Consider the following 18483-nt stretch of genomic DNA (forward strand, 5'->3'; position numbering starts at 1 on the left):
TTAGTGTTTAGCTGGCATAGAATTTCAGTGCTGCGAGAGAAAACAGTTCTAGTGATCTGTTGCACAGCAATGTAGAGATATTTAACACTACCACGGAACTGTACACTTAAAAATGATTAAGATGGTAAATTTACTGTTATGTAAAGTTTACCACATTTTTAAAAATGGGAAATTTTCATGAATACAACCACAACAAAAGTTGTTTTAATATAGCTTCAGAATAGGGGCGCCTGGGAGGCTCAGTCACCCAGGTTGAGCAACTGACTCTTGATTTTGGCTCAGGTCATGATCTCAGGGTCGTGAGATCAAGCCCTGTGTCAGGCTCTACACTGGGCATGGATCCTGCTTAAGATTCTCTCTCTCCCTCTGCCCCTGCCACCCTGCCACTCCTCTCTCTTTCTCTCTCTCTCTCAAAAAAAAAAATAGTTATAGCTTCAAAATAAAATAGTCTGATAAGATTGTTTTTTTGTGTTTTTTTTTTAAAGATTTTATTTATTTATTTGACAGAGACAGAGACAGCCAGCGAGAGAGGGAACACAAGCAGGGGGAGTGGGAGAGGAAGAAGCAGGCTCATAGCGGAGGAGCCTGACGTGGGGCTCGATCCCATAACGCCGGGATCACACCCTGAGCCGAAGGCAGACGCTTAACCGCTGTGCCACCCAGGCGCCCCATCTGATAAGATTGTTAAATATCCATATATTGGTCACAAAAATCACATCTAAAATATAGCACACAAAAATATTGACATTCAGTATATGACAAAAATATATCAAGGAATTACCAACTAAGCCGGCATAGCTATATTGCTACTAATCAAAATAGACTCAAGGCAAAAATAATTTCTATACATAATGTCACCAAATAATGACAAATTATTACAAGTCTGACCTGGTGAATAGGGGAGAGGTATTAGAAAAAATGCCCAACACCCACAGAAGATCTGATGACAGAATTGTGGGTGACGCAAACCTTGTGTAACAACTGCTCTCCTCTTTCTTCATAAACTTGAGACCAGAAGGCAGAAATTCACAAACTAAACCCCCAGGGTCATGGCCTTTAAAAAACAAAGATTTTATTTATTTGTTTGACAGAGAGAGAGCACAAGCAGGGGGAGCGGGCAGGCAGAGGGAGAAGCAGGCTCCCCACTGAGCAGGGAGCCCATGCGGGACTCATCCCAGGATCCCAGGATCATGACCTGAGCCAAAGGCAGATGCTTGACTGACTGAGCCAGCCAGGTGCCCCAAGTCATGACCTTTTACTTGGAACTACAGAACCATACCCAGAAATTTAGCAAGGAGGAGAAAGTGAAAGCTAAAGCCTGAGGAGAGAAAAATCTCTAAAGGCCTGATATTTAAGGGAAACAGTTTTAGATTTCTTTCCAAGTCAGCATGACTGTACATAAACTTTGTTCAAACTGAAAGCCTCATTTATGGCCATACGTCATGTATTTGCTTTGTAAATGAGTAGTCTGAAAGAAAACCACCTTGTCCTTAAGATACCAATCAATGTTCCAACGCCCTGCATTCCTTGATGTTAAAACTCAAGATTCCTACCTATATGTTAATCTAAATTCTTTCGAACTTTTACAAGATGTACAAACTTGCACTCTGTAAAAACTGTTCATTTTCTGGAACACTTTCTTCCTTGTGAAGATCGTATTTCCTGGGCAGCTGTCCTAATGAGCTCAAACAAAACTCTTTCTTTTAGAGATTCTGAGAAGTTTGCTCATTTTGCATCAACAAGCCCATCAGAAAGCAAAGTGGCTGACACCTTGTGCCAATAGGGAAAAATGTTCCTACCCACTGAGTTTGTAAGGAGAAGAGGTCTGCTCTGGGTCTTTCTCTAAAATTGGCATAGGCTGCCTGAGGGACCAGAATAGCACCAGGGCTGAGCCACAGAGAGCTACAAAGTTGGTCAAACTCTTCGGGTGTCTTCTATCCCACTTTCTGCAGCCCCTCCCCCAGTCACCTTCAAAGGTCTGAATCCCCCTGTGGCTACCCCTTCTCAGATCTTCCCTTCCCCATAGGGCTTACATGCTACCTAACTCACCTCTAATTCTCTCCTTCTAATCACAACTTCCTTTCCTTTGGACAAGCTGATTTACTGTGTTATGAAAACATTTATAATAGAAACAATAACAAACTAAAATCGAATGAACATATACATGTGTCAGGCAAACCGACACGTTTGGATTAAAGCAAACACAACCATCACTTTCACATCTCCCAGCCTACTAAATATCTGATCGTTAAGCCTCAAAAACATGATATCCCATTTTTGTAATAGTACACACCTCTGTCTACGATCTCTGCAAAGGAGGTACGCTTCAAAACAGGTTTGGGAGGGCTCTGCCTCCAGATGCAGATAGTACAGGCCAATCAGAGAGCATGACGCCTGCAAAGGCAAGATACGGTCACACTGAAGTACCAGTACTGATTCCCACTGGAGTAGACCTCCAACCATCTCATTTAGCTAAGTCATAAAAGCATTAGGATTCCCCATTTCCATATTTCTATATACCTATATAGAAGAAAGTGGTTCCACTTAGAGCCTGACCATACCTAAATAGGGTATTTTACTATAACCAGATCTAACCATCCAGATCCAGCCCTTTGGTCCACCCCAGAACCTAATGAAAGCCTTTACACTGAAAAATAAATAAGAAAATTCATTTTAACCAACCAAAAACAGATTTTTAGACTCATGCCACCCCATCCAGGGTGCAAGTTGCAAACCCCAATTAACGTAACTACAGAATACATCATTTTCCTGACCCATAAAAGTACATGATTTTCCTTCTCAGTCACCTAGCAAGCACACAGCATTTAGCTAAATAGCTGCATGTTGGTCTAGCTGGAACCCAGCATGTGATCACTTTGTGTATATGTCCATAGGCACATCGAACTATTTTTGAACAACTAGGAATGTGATCTGAGGATTAAGAAAACAATCTGCACAGTTAGAGGGAGAGAACACGGCAAATGTGAGGTTCAGAGCCATGGGGTGTGGGGGGGAGCTCCGCAGCCTCGAAGGGGAGGGAACCTGTTTTGCAGAGCAAAGTCAGGGAGGAGGAGAGAGCGGGAGAGAGTACAGTGGGTAGGGATCACACAATAAGCCACAGTGAGGAGATCCTCTGGGTTGCACTGGGAGAGATCCCTCCCCTTCCTGGAGTACATTTGGAAAAGTGTATTTTGTCTCTCCAAGGCCAGCTGGAGCCTTTGAGCGGCACTCAACAGCAGGAACAGTTGTGTGCTTAAAGGGCAGATAACCTTGCAGGAGCTTTTCACTGTGAGCCACAATAGACTTAAACCACCACATACACACCAAACATCTGCTTTTCTGGGACAGAACTGAGCAGAGAGCAGACACGGGCAGACTGCAGATAACCTGGCCACTGCTTTTTGCTCTCTGCCACAATAGAGTCAAGCCTCTATGTGACTGCTTTTCTGGGACAGCATGGAGTAGGAGACTGAATCAAGCACAGATGTCTGATAACCTGATTCCAGCTTTTGGCTGAGGCTTACAATAAACTCCAGCCTCTGTGCACAAACTGCAACTGCTTTTCTGGGACAGGATGTGCTGGGCGAGCTGGGAGGCTCTCCTATGGGGGAGGCTCGTGGATCTACACCTTGCCAGGCCCTTTAAAACTTGGAGTTTTGAATCTCAGCCACCAGCCAGAGATAAAATACAGGTGGCCAATGGCACGGGCATGCTGATGGCCCAGGTCCAGGCAGGTTAAGGAACTGAAGAAAGCCTGGGATGCAGGAGATAGTTCACTTTCCTGACAGGGTCTCCTGAACAGCAGTGGCCAAGAGTTCCCCTCCCCAGGGACAAGATGGTGCGGTGACACCGTATTCTCCCTCCTCTACTACCCCTCCCTCTCCTTCTCCCACCAGCACAGTCTGCCTTCAGAGAGAAACATGGCCCTTCCAGTGGAGGCTGGAGGCTCCTGCACTAATACCCAACCTCCCGCACCTGGCAGAGGCATCTACAAGAGCAGGCAAGTCAGCTTGTGAGCCAGCCCAGCAGGCCTCTCCCTCAGAAGAGCAACACAGAAACCCCCACAGGTACCAAGTCTACTGGTTAAAGAATGCTCCAAAATGACAGCTTCTGGTGGAAAGAGGACCAGGCTTGCTTCTCTTTTCCTTCTTTTTTTTTTCCTTAATTTTTTAAATTTTTTATTTTTCTATTTCTTATTTTAAATTTTTTAGCTTTTATGTATTTTTCTCTTTCTTTTCCCTTTCTCTTTCTCTTTCTCTCTCTCTCTCTCTCTTTTTTTTTTTTTTGGTACCAGGCATAATTTGTTCATTTGTTTGTTTGTTTGTGTTTCCCTCTCTTATTTTTCAGATCAGGCTTTTTATTTTTCCTCTTTTCTTCTTTCCTTACTCTTTTCTCCTTTTTTTCTTACTCTTTGGAATCAGGCTTATAGTTTTTTGTTTGTCTGCTCGTTTGCATTTTTGTTCCTTTTCCTTTTCTCTTGTCTTGGATTAGGATTTTTTTTTCTTTTATAGGCTTATCAACAAATGAATCAAAGCACACCTACTTAAAGGTCCAAACACCCCCACCATGAGCAAGGAGGAACTCTGTAGAGGATGGCAGTGGGAAAGAGCAGCTAAAATGCAATAGCAGAGTGTACACGGCATACACCAGAAACACTTCGTGAAGTTGTCATTGTTATTGTTATTGTTGTTTTTCTTTTTCTTTCTTTCCTTTCTGGACAAAATGAAAACACAGAGAAATTCATCCCGAAACAAAGAACAGGAGATAGTACTCACAGCCAGGGATTCAATCCATATGGATATAAGTAAGATGTCTGCACTAGAATTTAAAACCACAATTATAAAGATACCATCTGGGCTTGAAAAAAGAAGACATTAGGGAATCCCTTACTGTAGAGATAGAAGAACTAAAATCGAGTCAGGCTGAAATTAAAAATGCTATTACCAAGATGCAGTCCCAAGTAAAGACCATAAAGACGAGGATGAACAACTCAAAGACTGAAGATAAAATGATGGAAAACAAGGAAGCTGAAAAGAAGAGCAAAAGAAACCTATTAGAGCATGAAAGTAGGCTGAGGGGACTCAGCAATTCCATAAAGAGAAATAATATCCATATTATAGGAGTCCCAGATGAGGAGTGGAAAAAAGGGGCAGAAGGTTTATTTGAACAAATTATAGATGAGAATACCCCTAATCTGGGGAAGGAAACAGGCATTCAAGTCCAGGAGGCACAGACAACACCCCTCCAGAGCAACAAAAATAGATCAACACCTTGACATGTTATAGTGAAGCTTGCAAATTAAAGATAAAGAGAAAATCCTGAAAGTACCTCAGGACAGGAAGCCCTTAACCTACAAGGGAAGGGTAGGCACAGAAGGCTGGCAGCAGATCTGTCCACAGAGACCTGGAAGGCCAGAAAGGACTGGCATGATATATTCAACAAGCTAAATGGGAAAAATATGAAGCTAAGAATATTTTATCCAGCAAGGCTGCCATTCAGAATAGAGGGAGAGATAAAGAGCTTCCAGGACAAGGCCACTTGGGTGACTCAGTTAGTTAAGTGTCTGCCTTCAGCTCAGGTTATGATCCCAGGGCCCTGGGATTGAGCCCCACATCAGACTCCCTGCTCAGGGGAGAACCTGCTTCTCCCTCTGCAAACCCCCCCCCCCCCCGTTCTCTCTCTCTCTCTCATAATTAGTTAAATTAAAAAAAAAAAGAGTTTCCAGGACTAACAAAAACTAAAGGAATTTATAAACACTAAACCAACCCTGTAAGAAATATTAAAGGGAATCCTCTGAGTAGAGAGAGAGCCCAAAAGTAATAAAGACCAGAAAGGAACAGAGACAATCTACAGGAACAGTGGCTTTACAAGTAATACAATGGCACTAAATTCATATCTCTCAATAATGACTCTGAATGTAAATGGACTAAATGTTCCAATCAAAAGACAGAGGGTATCAGAATGAATTAAAAAAACAAGACCCATTAATATGCTGCTTACAGGGTCTCATTTTAGACCCAAAGACACCTCCAAATTGAAAGCAAGGGGATAGAGAACTTTCTATCATGTAATGGACATTATAAGAAAGCTGGAGGAGCCATCCTTAAATCAGACAAACTAGATTTTAAACCAAAGACTGTAATAAGAGATGAAGAAGGACACTATATCATAATAAAGAGGTCTATCTACTAAGAAGATCTAATAATTGTAAATATTTATGACCCTAACTTGGGAGCAGCCAAACATATAAACAAATTAATAACAAAATTGAAGAAATTCATTGATAATAATACAATAATAGTAGAGGACATTAAAACCCCACTCACAGCAATGGACAGATCGTCTAAGCAGAAGATCAAGAAGGAAACAAGGGCTTTGAATGACATACTGGACCAGATGAACTTCACAGATATAATCAGAGCATTAATTTCATCCTAAAGCAGCAGAATACACATTCTTTGCGAGTCCACATGGAACATTCTCCAGAAGAGATCACACACTGGATCACAAATCAGGTCTCAACCAGTACAAAAAGACTCAGATCATACCATGCATATTTTCATGGTATGAAACTTGAAGTCAATCACAAGAAAAAACTTGGAAGAACCACAAATACATGGAGTTTAAAAAACATCCTACTAAAGAATAAATGGGTCAACCAAGAAATTAAAGAAGAATTTTTAAAAAATATATGTAAGTAAATGAAAATGAAAACACAACAGTTCAAAATCTTTGGGATGCAACAAAGGCAGTCCTAAGAGGGAAGTATAATACAGGCCTTCCTCAAGAAGCAAGAAAAGTCTCCAATGCACATCCTAATGTTGCACTAAAAGGAGCTGGAAAAAGAATAACAAATAAAGCCTAAATCCAGCAGAAGATGAGAAATAAAAAAGATTAGAGCAGAAATCAAGGTTGTAGAAAAAAAAAACCCAAATAAATAAAATAATGACTGAAAGAGGAGAGATCACAACCAACACCAAAGAAATACAAGCAATTAGAAGAGAATATTATGCCAACAAATTAGGTAATCTGAAAGAAAGGAATAAATTCCTAGTAACATATGAATTACCAAAACTGAAACAGGAAGAAATAGAAAACCTGAACAGACCCATAACCAGCAAAGAAATTGAATCAGTAATCAAAAATCTCCCAACAAACCAGAGTCCAGGGCCAGATGGCTTCCCAGGGGAATTCTATCAAACATTTAAAGAAGAATTAATACCTATTCTTCTGAAACTATTCCAAAAATAGAAATGGAAGAATTTCCAAACTCATTCTATGAGGCCAGCATTACCTTGATCCCAAAACCAAAGATCCCGCTAGAAAGGAGAATTACAGACCAATATCCCTGATGAATATGGATACAAAAATTCTCACCAAAATACTAGCTAATAGGATCCAACAGTACATTAAAGGATTATTCACCACAACCAAGTGGGATTTATTCCTGAGCTGCAGGGATGGTTCAACATCCGCAAATCAATCAATGTGATACACTACATTAATAAAAGAAAGGACGAGAACCATATGATCTTCTCCATAGATGCAGAAAAAGCATTTGACAAAATACAGCATCCTTTCCTGATAAAAACCTTCCACCATGTAGGGATAGAAGGAACATACATCAGTATCATAAAGGCCACATATAAAAGACCCACAGTGAATATCATCCTCCAAGGGAAAAACTGAGAGCTTTTCCCTTCAGGAAAACCACAGGGATGTCCACTCTCACCACTGTTGTTCAACATAGTACTGGAAGTGCTAGTCACAATAATCAGACAACAAAAAGAAATAAAAAGCATCCAAATTGGCAAGGAAGAAGTCAAACTTTCACTTTTTGCAGACAACATGATACTCTATGTAGAAAACCCTAATGACTCCACCAAAAAATTACTACAACTGATACAGGAATTCAGCAAAGTTGCAGGATATAAAATCAATGCACAGAAGTCAGCCGCATTTCTGTATACTAACAATAAAACAGAAGAAAGAGAAATCAAGGAATCAATCCCATTTACAATTGCACCAAAAACCATAAGATACCTAGGAATAAACCTAACCAAAGAGGTAAAGGATCTGTACTGTGAAAACTATAGAACACTAATGAAAAAAATTGAGGAAGACACAAAGAAATGGAAAAACATTCCATGTTCATGGATTGGAAGAACAAATATTGTTAAAATGTCTATGCTACCCAAAGCAGTCTACACACTCAATGCAATCGCTATCAAAATACCACCAGCATTTTTCACAGAGCTGGAACAAAGAATCCTAAAATTTGTATGGCACCAGAAAAGACCCCAAATAGTCAAAGGAATGTTGAAAAAGAAAACCAAAGCTGGAAGCATCCCAATTCCAGTCTTCGAGCTGTATTACAAAGATGTAATCATCAAGACAGTTTGGTACTGGCACAAAAATAGACACACAGATGAATGGAACAGAATAGAGAAGCCAGAAATGGACCCTCAACTCTATGGTCAACTAATCTTTGACAAAGCAGGAAAGAATATGCAATGGAAAAAAGTCAGTCTCTTCAACAAAGGGTGTTGGGAAAATTGGACAGCCACATGCAGAAGAATGAAACTGGACCACTTTCTTACACCATACACAATAATAAACTCAAAATGGATGAAAGATCTAAATGTGAGACAAGAACCCACCAAAATCCTAGAGGACAACATGGGCAGCAACCTCTTAACCTCAGCGCATTTATGGAATCATAACAATTTCACCTTGTTTTGTGTGTCTTTCTAAATGGGCAGTAAACACATTGATGGAAGGCATTGTTAAGATTTTTTTTCTTGTAACTCCTAAATGTTTAGAACTTTGCATATAGTATGTGCTTAATATTTTAAAATAATTTTAAAATGGCTAATTCACTAGTGCCTAAAGGGACAAAGGCATGGACCATATTAAATCCACCATCACCACATTAGCCTTTGGAATTAACACTAAGAGAGGCCCTTGATGAGAAGGGCCAAGAAGGGAAATAGAAATTATAGTAAACAAATTTCCTATCTTGGAACCACCTTACCAATTAGAGAGAGAGGAAAAGAGAGTGATTTTATGAAGCTAAATTGCAGCTGCAGATATGTAGAAATGAAAGGCCCAATGTATATAGTTAAGGAAATTACACGTAGGTGTCTGAAAACTTTCAAAACCTGGACACTAAATGGTTAAGACTCATTTTCTCAAATTCGGAATAAATTTGGAATTTGGAATGAACTGCTATGGTAGGCAGAATAATGACCCTCCAAAGGTGTTCATGTTTCTAAGCCTTGGAACATATGAACACATATATTACACAAAAAGAGGAATCAAGGTTGCTAATCAGCTCACCTAAAATAGGGAGATTATCCTGGAATATCTCGGTAGTTTCAATATAGTCACAAGGTCTCTAAACAATGGAAGAGAGAGGCAGCAGAATCACTGTCAGAGTGATGTACTGTGAAGCCAAAGGACACAGTCAGCTGTTAGAAAGTAGAAAAGGCAGGAAAACAGACTCTCCACTAGAGACTCCAGTGACAAATGCAGCTGTGCCAACAATGATTTCAGCCCAGTGGGACCCATTTCAGTCTTCTGATTTACAGAACTGTAATGTAACAAATTTCTGTTGTTTTAAGCCACTAAGTCTGTGATAATTTGTTATACCAGCTACAAATATGCCTATCAGCAGTTAGTGTTATAATTAATGCACTCACCAGCAGTTATAAAACATTATCATTATAACACCCTCTCATCTCTGCCCTAAGAAAGTTAGAGAATAACCAAATGTGTTTTATTTAGAAAGAGGTAAAGTCTAGTCTTAGGTTGAGAGTTCCTCAAAGCCTATATGAATCCTATATAGATAATGCATTTTAGGAAACAAAGTCTCTACTAACATGTGGATTTTAATTTTGTTCAAATATTAAAACTGCTGATATTTAGTGCTGTCTTTAACATGAGATGTTGACTTCATCAATAAGAAGGAAGCAAATGACTGCAAATACAGGTCCTCACTATTTCCTACTTTAATACTTAAATACCAATGGTCTCCAGTCATAATATAACCTTTTTAAATAAGAAACTTTTCAAACATGTAGGTAAATTTGAGTCTAGTACATATTTGAGATTTGTGATTTTGTTTCACATATTTAAAACGTGAATTATTTCTTCATTATATAAATTACCATTACAGAGTTCCACCCTATGGCTCATCTTTTTAAAAATTTTATATGGTATCTTTTGCTTTAAAGAAAAATTTCAATATTTTCCTTGATTTATATATTTTATGCCTTGTCTCAGAAATCCACCTAGATGCCATAAAAATATTCTATAATTATTTCTTGAAGTTGTGACTTTCATTCACATTAATTCATCTGAAAATGGGCTTTATGTATAGTTTGAGTCATGGATAAATTGTTAAGATTTTTTATATTTTTAAATTTACATTAAATTTTTATAAATCTATATTCTGTAATTTTAATATAAAAATGTTATTAGCCCTATACCATGTATTAAATACTTTGCCACTTATCTGTTATTTCTACACTGTCACAATTCATATTTTCAATTCTTTCTGTACTGTCAACTCTTTTCCATGGGTCTGTATGTCCAACCTTGAATCATTATCACTTTTTTTTTCATTACTATAGCTTCCTTTGTTTTAATAGCGCAGGAAAGTTTCCCAATCTTGTTCTTAACTACATAACATAATCTTGTTCAGTCTTAACTCTCCATCTTCCATTTAAATTTGGAAACAGATTGTCAAGCTTCATCATAGGTACTGAAATCTTTCATGCAATTTCATTGAAATCATAAGTTATTTTGAGTTATACTGACAATGCTATGATATTAGATCTTCTAACCCATGAACATGGTATACTTCTTCATTTATTTAGGATTATTTAATGTCCTACAGTAATATTTAATTACTTTTCCCATAGTGTTCAGTGTTAGATTTTTTGTCGTTGTTACATCTATTTTTGGATACCTTTATAAGGCATATGAGAAATTCTATTTCCTGTCACTGTTAAAATGATAGCCTTTTTGTTTGGATAAGGAAAATGTAACTGATTTTTATACTGACTTTAAATTATTATATTATGTCATCAGAAGATTCTTTTTAATTTTTATGTAATAATCATATTATTTAAAAAGTGTTACTTCTTTCTTAATTCATATTACTTTTATTTAGTTTTCTTGACTTACTACACTTTTAAGCTTGGACTCCAGTAAAGTGTTGAATACAAATGGTGATAGTAGACAATCTTGCCTCATTCCTGAAATCAAAGGAAAGAATTTGACATAATATGTAAATACTAGAAGAATATATTTACTTGCTAGGGCTGCCAATAAAAAGTACCACAAACTTGTGGCTTAAACAACAGAAATTCATTGTCTTGCAGTATTGAGAAATAAAAGTTCACAACATTGGCAGAGTTGGTTCCTCCTGAGCTTTGAGGGGAGGATCTGTTCCAGTCCTCTCTCTTTAGATTACAGATGGCCATCTTCAGATTCACATAGCATTGTTCCTATATCTTCACATTACCTTACCTCTGTATGTGTATCTCCATGTCCAATTATCTCTTTTTTATAAGGCCACCAGTCATATTGGATTAGAGCCCACACTAATAGCCTCACTTTAACTTGACTAACTCTATGAAGATTTTAGCTCCAGATAAAGTCACAGTGAGGTACTGAGGGTTAGGCCTTCACTGTATGAATTGTGGGTGGGGTGGGGTACAATTCAATCCATAACAAGGAGGGAACACTTCCAAATTCATTTTATGCAGCCAACATTATCCTAATACTGAAACCAGACAAAGACATTACAGAAATAAGTAAACTAGAGAAATAAGTAAACTAGTAACCCTCAGAAACATAGATATAAAAATTTCAAACAAAATACGATATAAAATTCAATGATACAGAAAAGATAATATATCTCGACTAAGCAGGTTCACTCCAAGAAGGTAAGCCTGGTTCAACATTTAAAAATCAACCAATGTAATTCATTATATTAATAAATGATAAAGAAAAAAACAGGTGATTATCTAAATAAGGTACAGAAAATGCCTTTGACATAATTCAACATTGGTTAATGATAAAAAACACTCAGTAAAGGAATTGAAGGAAACTTCCTTAATCCGATAAAAAGACCTCTAACAACTCTATACAGCTAACTTAATGGTGAAAGACCAAATAGTTTCCCCCTAAAATTGGGAATAAGACAAAGACGTTCTCACTCATAACTATTCATCATTGTACTTGGAGTTTTAGTTATTGCAATAAGGTGAGAAAAAGAAATAAAAGGCATTAGATTGGAAAAGAGAAAGTGAAGCTATCTCTATTCACACATATTATTGTCTACATAGAAAATTGCAAAGAATCAATTTTTTAAAATCTCCCAAGAATAATAAGTGAATCTTAGCAAGGTCAAAGACTATAAAACGTATAAAAGTATAAAAATCAATCTTCGGGGCACCTGGGTGGCTCAGTTGGTTAAGCACCTGCCTTCAGCTCAGGTCATGATCCTGGGGTCCTGGGATTGAACCACACATCGGGCTCATTGCTTGGTCGGGAATTTGTTTCTCCCTCTCCCTCTGCCTGCCACTCCGCCTGCTTGTGCTCTCTGTCAAGTAAATAAACAAAATCTTAAAAAAAAAAAGTCAATCTTCTATATACTAGCAATAAACAATTGGAATTTGAAATTTGAAAAATGTCCTTACAATAGCAGCAAAAGCTTAAATACTTCAGTACAAATTTAACTAAATGTCTTCGATTAAAAAAATTTAAAAATATGTTCAGGATATATAATGAAACTTCTACTAAAAATTATTAAACACTGATGAAAATAATCAAGAATAACCAAATAAATGGAGAAACATACCTTGTTTATATACTAGAAAACTCAGTATTGTTAAGATATCATTGTAGCCCCTTTAAAGATCAGCAACTAACTCCCATTCTTGAGTGATATCACAGTCCAGAAATTCTACATAATGCAGTAACAATAATTACTGTCATGACTAAGAAACATTCTTAAAATAATAACCTGTACATGGTAGGTCCTGCAGGATACTCATATTGTTACAGTTGATGTTGCATGAGGAAATCAGACTCCCACTATTAAGCATTTCCTTCTACAAGAAACCACCATATTTTAAGTCAAATCTTGTTTACATTAAAGCTGATGAAATATGCTATCACAAACTAACTTCAGGACATCAGATTATTCCACGAACCCAAGCTGAATTAAAAGCATGCAAGAGAATAGTTTTCTCTCCCTACATACAAATGTTCTTATAATTTTCATTTAACTTACACTTTCCCACTCATTACCATCCTTGCCACTTCCTGAAAATTACAATCACTTCACTTATTCTCTTAATACAGTTGGCCTATATTAACAGCTATTCCATCAGAATAAATCAAAACTAAGGAAAAGAATACACACAGTTGTGTTCCTTTTATAGATGAAGAATATAAGATCAGAAATACAATTTTCCCAAGGAATACAGTAATTGTTATATACTTATTCAAACTTAGTTTGGCCAACATTAATTTCATAATTCTTTCCACTATACTCCCAGACATCATAAATTAACCTTTGAACTACAATCTACTAAATGCTGAGCTACATGTACTTATTATATAATTATAAATTCTCATCTAGCCTAGTAATGTACTTATCTTTTATCCTGGGCTTAGGTGTATATATATATATATATATATACACACACACACACACATATGTATATATATATATATATATTTTTTTTTAAGATTTTATTTGAGAGAGATAGCGAGAGAAAGCATGAGCAGGGAGTAGGGGGTGTAGGATGAAGGCTGGATGGAGGGAGGAGAGAGAGAAGCAGACTCCCGGCTAAACAGGGAGCCAGAGGCAGGGCTCCATTCGTCATGACCTGAGCCAAAGGCAGACACTTCCTTAACCAACTGAGCCACTCAGGAGCCCCTCTTTCAATACTTCTAAGGAAATAAAGCACTCCAGTCGAGAAGTTGGGTGTTTTTCTATAGACATATGTTGGGTGTTTCTCCAATTGCTTGGGAAGTATTTCTTCCTCAATTAGTTTTATTGCCAAATCACTTGTCAAATGGAACCTGCTAATTTTCTCGGTGAAGTGGCATCTAAGTATAACTTGCATGTGAGCCAGAACAAATTAAAGCTCATTTCTTAATTTTTTTTTAATTTCAGGATTATACTTCCCGTGAAAGTTAGAGCAGTAGGTAAGTCAGAGGCTGCCAAAATACAGGATTAATAAATTTCACTCCAAACATAGGTTAGCTATAGCATAAAGCTACAAAAGCAGTATAACACTTATTAATATTTTTATAATTTTGATGATGTCTTTCAAGTACATGGACATTATCATAACTCTAACACTAAACTAGTTTTACAGATTTTCTAACTAAAATTATGAATATATGAACACATATGTATATATGGGACCAGGGCCCCCATTTCAAAGTATATATATATTTCTAATATAAATATAAATATATTCATATTTATATTATAATAAAAAAGTATATATTATATTTCCAATATAAATAAATAACTTCCCTTCCTGAGAGAGACTACAGTATGATAGGAATTAAGGGGCATAAATTATAGGGGGAAAAAACCCTTAATATCCATGAGTTTGAAAGGCAGGGCATTGCTTTTAGAGCTTTTTTTTTTTTTCTTTTCTTTTTTTCTTTCCCGACAAGAAAGGCTTACCCTTAGCTATCGGGCAAGGAGAGCTTCTATGCATTCCCCTTACTCTCCCCCTGGCCCTACAGATGGCAAGATGGAACCGAACCGGATCAGTAGTCTCGGGCACAGGGCAGCGTCTGCAACAACGGATTCTGGACACGTGGATCGGCCTGCCGCAGCTCCAAGCACAGAGTTCAGCGATTGGAGGATGTGTCTCGAAGCTAAACTCTCACCACGGCTATTGGCTACTTCCGAAGGAGGGAAATGAAGTGAAATCCAAGAGGCACCTCAGAAGAGGAAATGGAAACAAACCACCCCCACTGCACTCTCCCAACAGGGCAAGGATCCCGCAAGTTTACGTGAAAATGCGCGAAGACACAGTTTTCTGACAGAAGGTCTCCTGGGCCCCATCTCTCTCCCTGGCGTCCTCAAGCAGACGATTATTTGAACTAAGCAGAAACTTCGACTTCAGAAGCTATTGGGAAGAAACGCACAGTGAATACACCAGCTGGGAGAGCTCAACGAGACTTCATTGACACCCTTGTCTGCAGATTCTGCAGCTTCAGAGCTCATGCGTTCACTTTCTTCCCTGGCCAAATCATTTTGAAATAAAGATGGAAGTTAGGTATTTGATCTAATCCTTAGCAAATGTTGAGGGGGAAAAAGTGAGTAAACTTTTATTCTAGTAGGGGTTGAAAAAAACTTCAAACTTGAAACCAAAGAAACCTAGAAGTAGTATTGGACTATACAATTGTTAAAAAAAAAAAAAATTGGAAGAAAAGAAAAAGGAGTAGGCTAACGTACCTTTGTTATCACGACATATCAGACCACTGTTGCCTCCCTGTGCCAAACTGCTGAAGTTAGTTCGCTGAGATGGTGAGAATTTCTTTCCTCTGGACACACATGAAATGTACACTAGGCTCCAAACAGTGAGGCTTAGGTGTTCAGACTTATCTGAGGGTGGATACCAAACTCTTCAGGGATATGTGGGGAACCACGAGTGGCCATTGTTCACATGGGAGGGCTATCCAAGGAGGCTTCAAGTCGCCTGACCTAACCTGAGCCACTGGCAACCTAAGGAACAGCGATGGAAATTTCTAGCTGGCTCCCACCATAAGGCGAGTCAGAAGATTGCTGGCCCAGAACCTAGCTGGAGTCGTGTGAGAGTGTCCAGTGCATTAGACATGGCCAGCTGCCAGTGAAGTCTGCCGTGTTTCTAGAACATCTCACATCTGACAGTGTTTCAGAAAGGGAGCAGCTGTGTTCTTTAGAATTGGTGCCGCAGTTAGACTCTTGGAGTAATTCAGGGAAGGCTTCGTCCCAGACCAGAGCTGGTGTCAGAGCCATGAAAGAGAACTCCAGTTGAGTAACTGAACTGTCCTCAAAAGCAATTTTTCCAGAACATAGAGAGAAATACAGTATGAAGGTGAGTCTACGAAGGCCATTTATTCAATTAAAATTAGCTTTCAATCTTTTAGGCGGCACAGGAAGAACATCAAAGTTGTTGTGTTGGGTTTTTTCCCCACCCACAGCAACCAGGATGGAGGACCAGGGATGGCTCAGAGAGGCAGCAGCAGCTTTCTACCCTGGCAGCACATTGGGGACGCTGGTATAGCTTGCAAAGCAGCAGCCGCAGCACAAGAATCCCTTCTTGGGGGAGGGATATTGACGTGGAGAAGGCCACTGAACAGATGGGGGTAGCCCTAATTGCAAGGCCCCTTAATGGTTCCAGAAAATTGCCTTTAACACTTTTAACTGTCTGATTAATATCTGGCTCTAACCTTCCTTTGGGAAACTCTATGTAATAGTTTTCTTTTCCCAAAACTACTTCATTTTTCCCGACTCCATTATATTGTCTGCTATCCCAATGCTCAATTATAAGACTCATGCTTTCAAAACAAAACAAAACAAAAATGGTCAGAGAAAAACACAAAGAAACCAAAAATATGGTAAATGCATATGAAAAAGAAATAAATGAAATAAAAGATATATTTTATGAATATTATTTCCAAATAAACCTGTAGAGACATTATTGCATAAAGTAGTGCCTTACTATTGTCTTTGAAGGAATCTTAAACAATTAGTTTTAGAAAAAGAGTAACTTCATTCGAAAACCATTACTATACTGGCAATTGCTTTTATACCTGGCCTAATTATTTTTCAATTGTAGGCTACTTGAAAATAACAGATTTCGTAATTCTGTTTTATTTTCTCAGTCGGCTTATTTTCAAAAATTTCCTTTCATTATTTATTCCTTCAATTTCACTCAAGTTTTTGAAAATTATTGTGTTAATTAAAAGGTTGAATTTTCTATTTTTCACTAAAAACGTGTTCATGTCCTTCCTCAAAAAAAAAAAAAAAGAAAAGAAACTAGAGAAAGGACATGATTCCCATACTTTTGTCACTGATATGAAATCCCTCTTACTATTTCTGCCCAGGCTTTTTAGCATTGTGTGAGATATCATTGCTGAGTACCCACAAAAAGGACATTTAAAAATTTTTGTGGGCACTTATAAGTCACATCATACTTATTTTACACTTTTGTGTATTACTGTGTTAGGATTTTACAGAGTATTAAAAATTATGTAACCCTTCTGCTTTAGAGATAAGAAAACTGAAGCCTAGAAGTTTGACTGAACAAATTTGTACAGTTAGGAAATGGCAAAGCTGGATCTAACACCATTTTTTAGGTCAGCGTTCCATCTGCTTTAAAAAACATACAATTAACTTCTAAATTTTGTGAAAGAGCCCACTGGAATTTAAAAAAAAAAAGATTAATGAAGACCAGATAAATCAGAAAAGGCTTTTCAAAGAAAAACGAACTTGACTTTTACTGTGAAGAATGTCTGAGATTACAAAAAGTGAGTGAGGTATAATGAATGTGAATGGCATGTTATGTGGCCTCAAAGGAGCCATGTGTCTCACTGGCACTTGGAGCCAAAGATTTTCTCATGGGAACATTTTTTTTTGGTAATAGTGCCCTGGTTTGATCCAGGGAACTACCACTCCCCCCTTCCCTTGGTTGGGGCCTTTGACAGGGCTGTTGATAAAGAGGCTGCCCTCCTTTAGTCAATAGACGGGAAGGTAACCCGAGTGTTCAATCAGGTGCTCATTCACTGGGATTTGGATCTGAGACAGCAAGACAAAGTACAAGAATGTTGGAAACTGATTTATCCCCACAGCTATATCCTGGAAGTCACTCTAGTTACTGCTACTGAGTGCTTATTGCTTTAGCATTCTGGAACTTTACCAGCTCCCATACATTGTACAATGTGGTACTTTGCTTTCCTTTCAGTTCTGTGCTATTCCCAAAGTCCTACCAAGATGTACTATTATTTTTTCCTTTGCACTAGCCATAGTCACATTCCATTGCTTTCAAGCCATATAATCTACTCGATACAAGCACTGTATGGTGTGGGAACATGCTCCCATTTTCTTCTCAGGTAAAGAAACTAAGTCACACGGGGATTTAGTTTCCACTGATTGGATCCAAAGTCCCCACTGTATCTTCTGACAGAGTCAGTCCACAGTAGTCACCCTCATCTGCAGCTTTTCTTTCCATGGTTTCAGTTACCTGGTCAACTGATCCTCCTTCTGAAGTTCATCAAAAGGTCATAGTAGCCTAATGCTATGTCACACTGCCTGTGTCACCCACCTCACTTTATTTCATCACGTAGGCATTTTATTATCTCGCATCATCATAGGAAGAGGGAGTACAGCACAATATTTTAAGAGAAAGAAACTACATTCCCATAACTTTTGTTACAGTATATGACTATTCTATT

This window comes from Ursus maritimus, unplaced genomic scaffold, assembly GCF_017311325.1.
Source record: "Ursus maritimus isolate PB19 unplaced genomic scaffold, ASM1731132v1 scaffold_20, whole genome shotgun sequence".
NCBI lineage: Eukaryota > Metazoa > Chordata > Mammalia > Carnivora > Ursidae > Ursus > Ursus maritimus.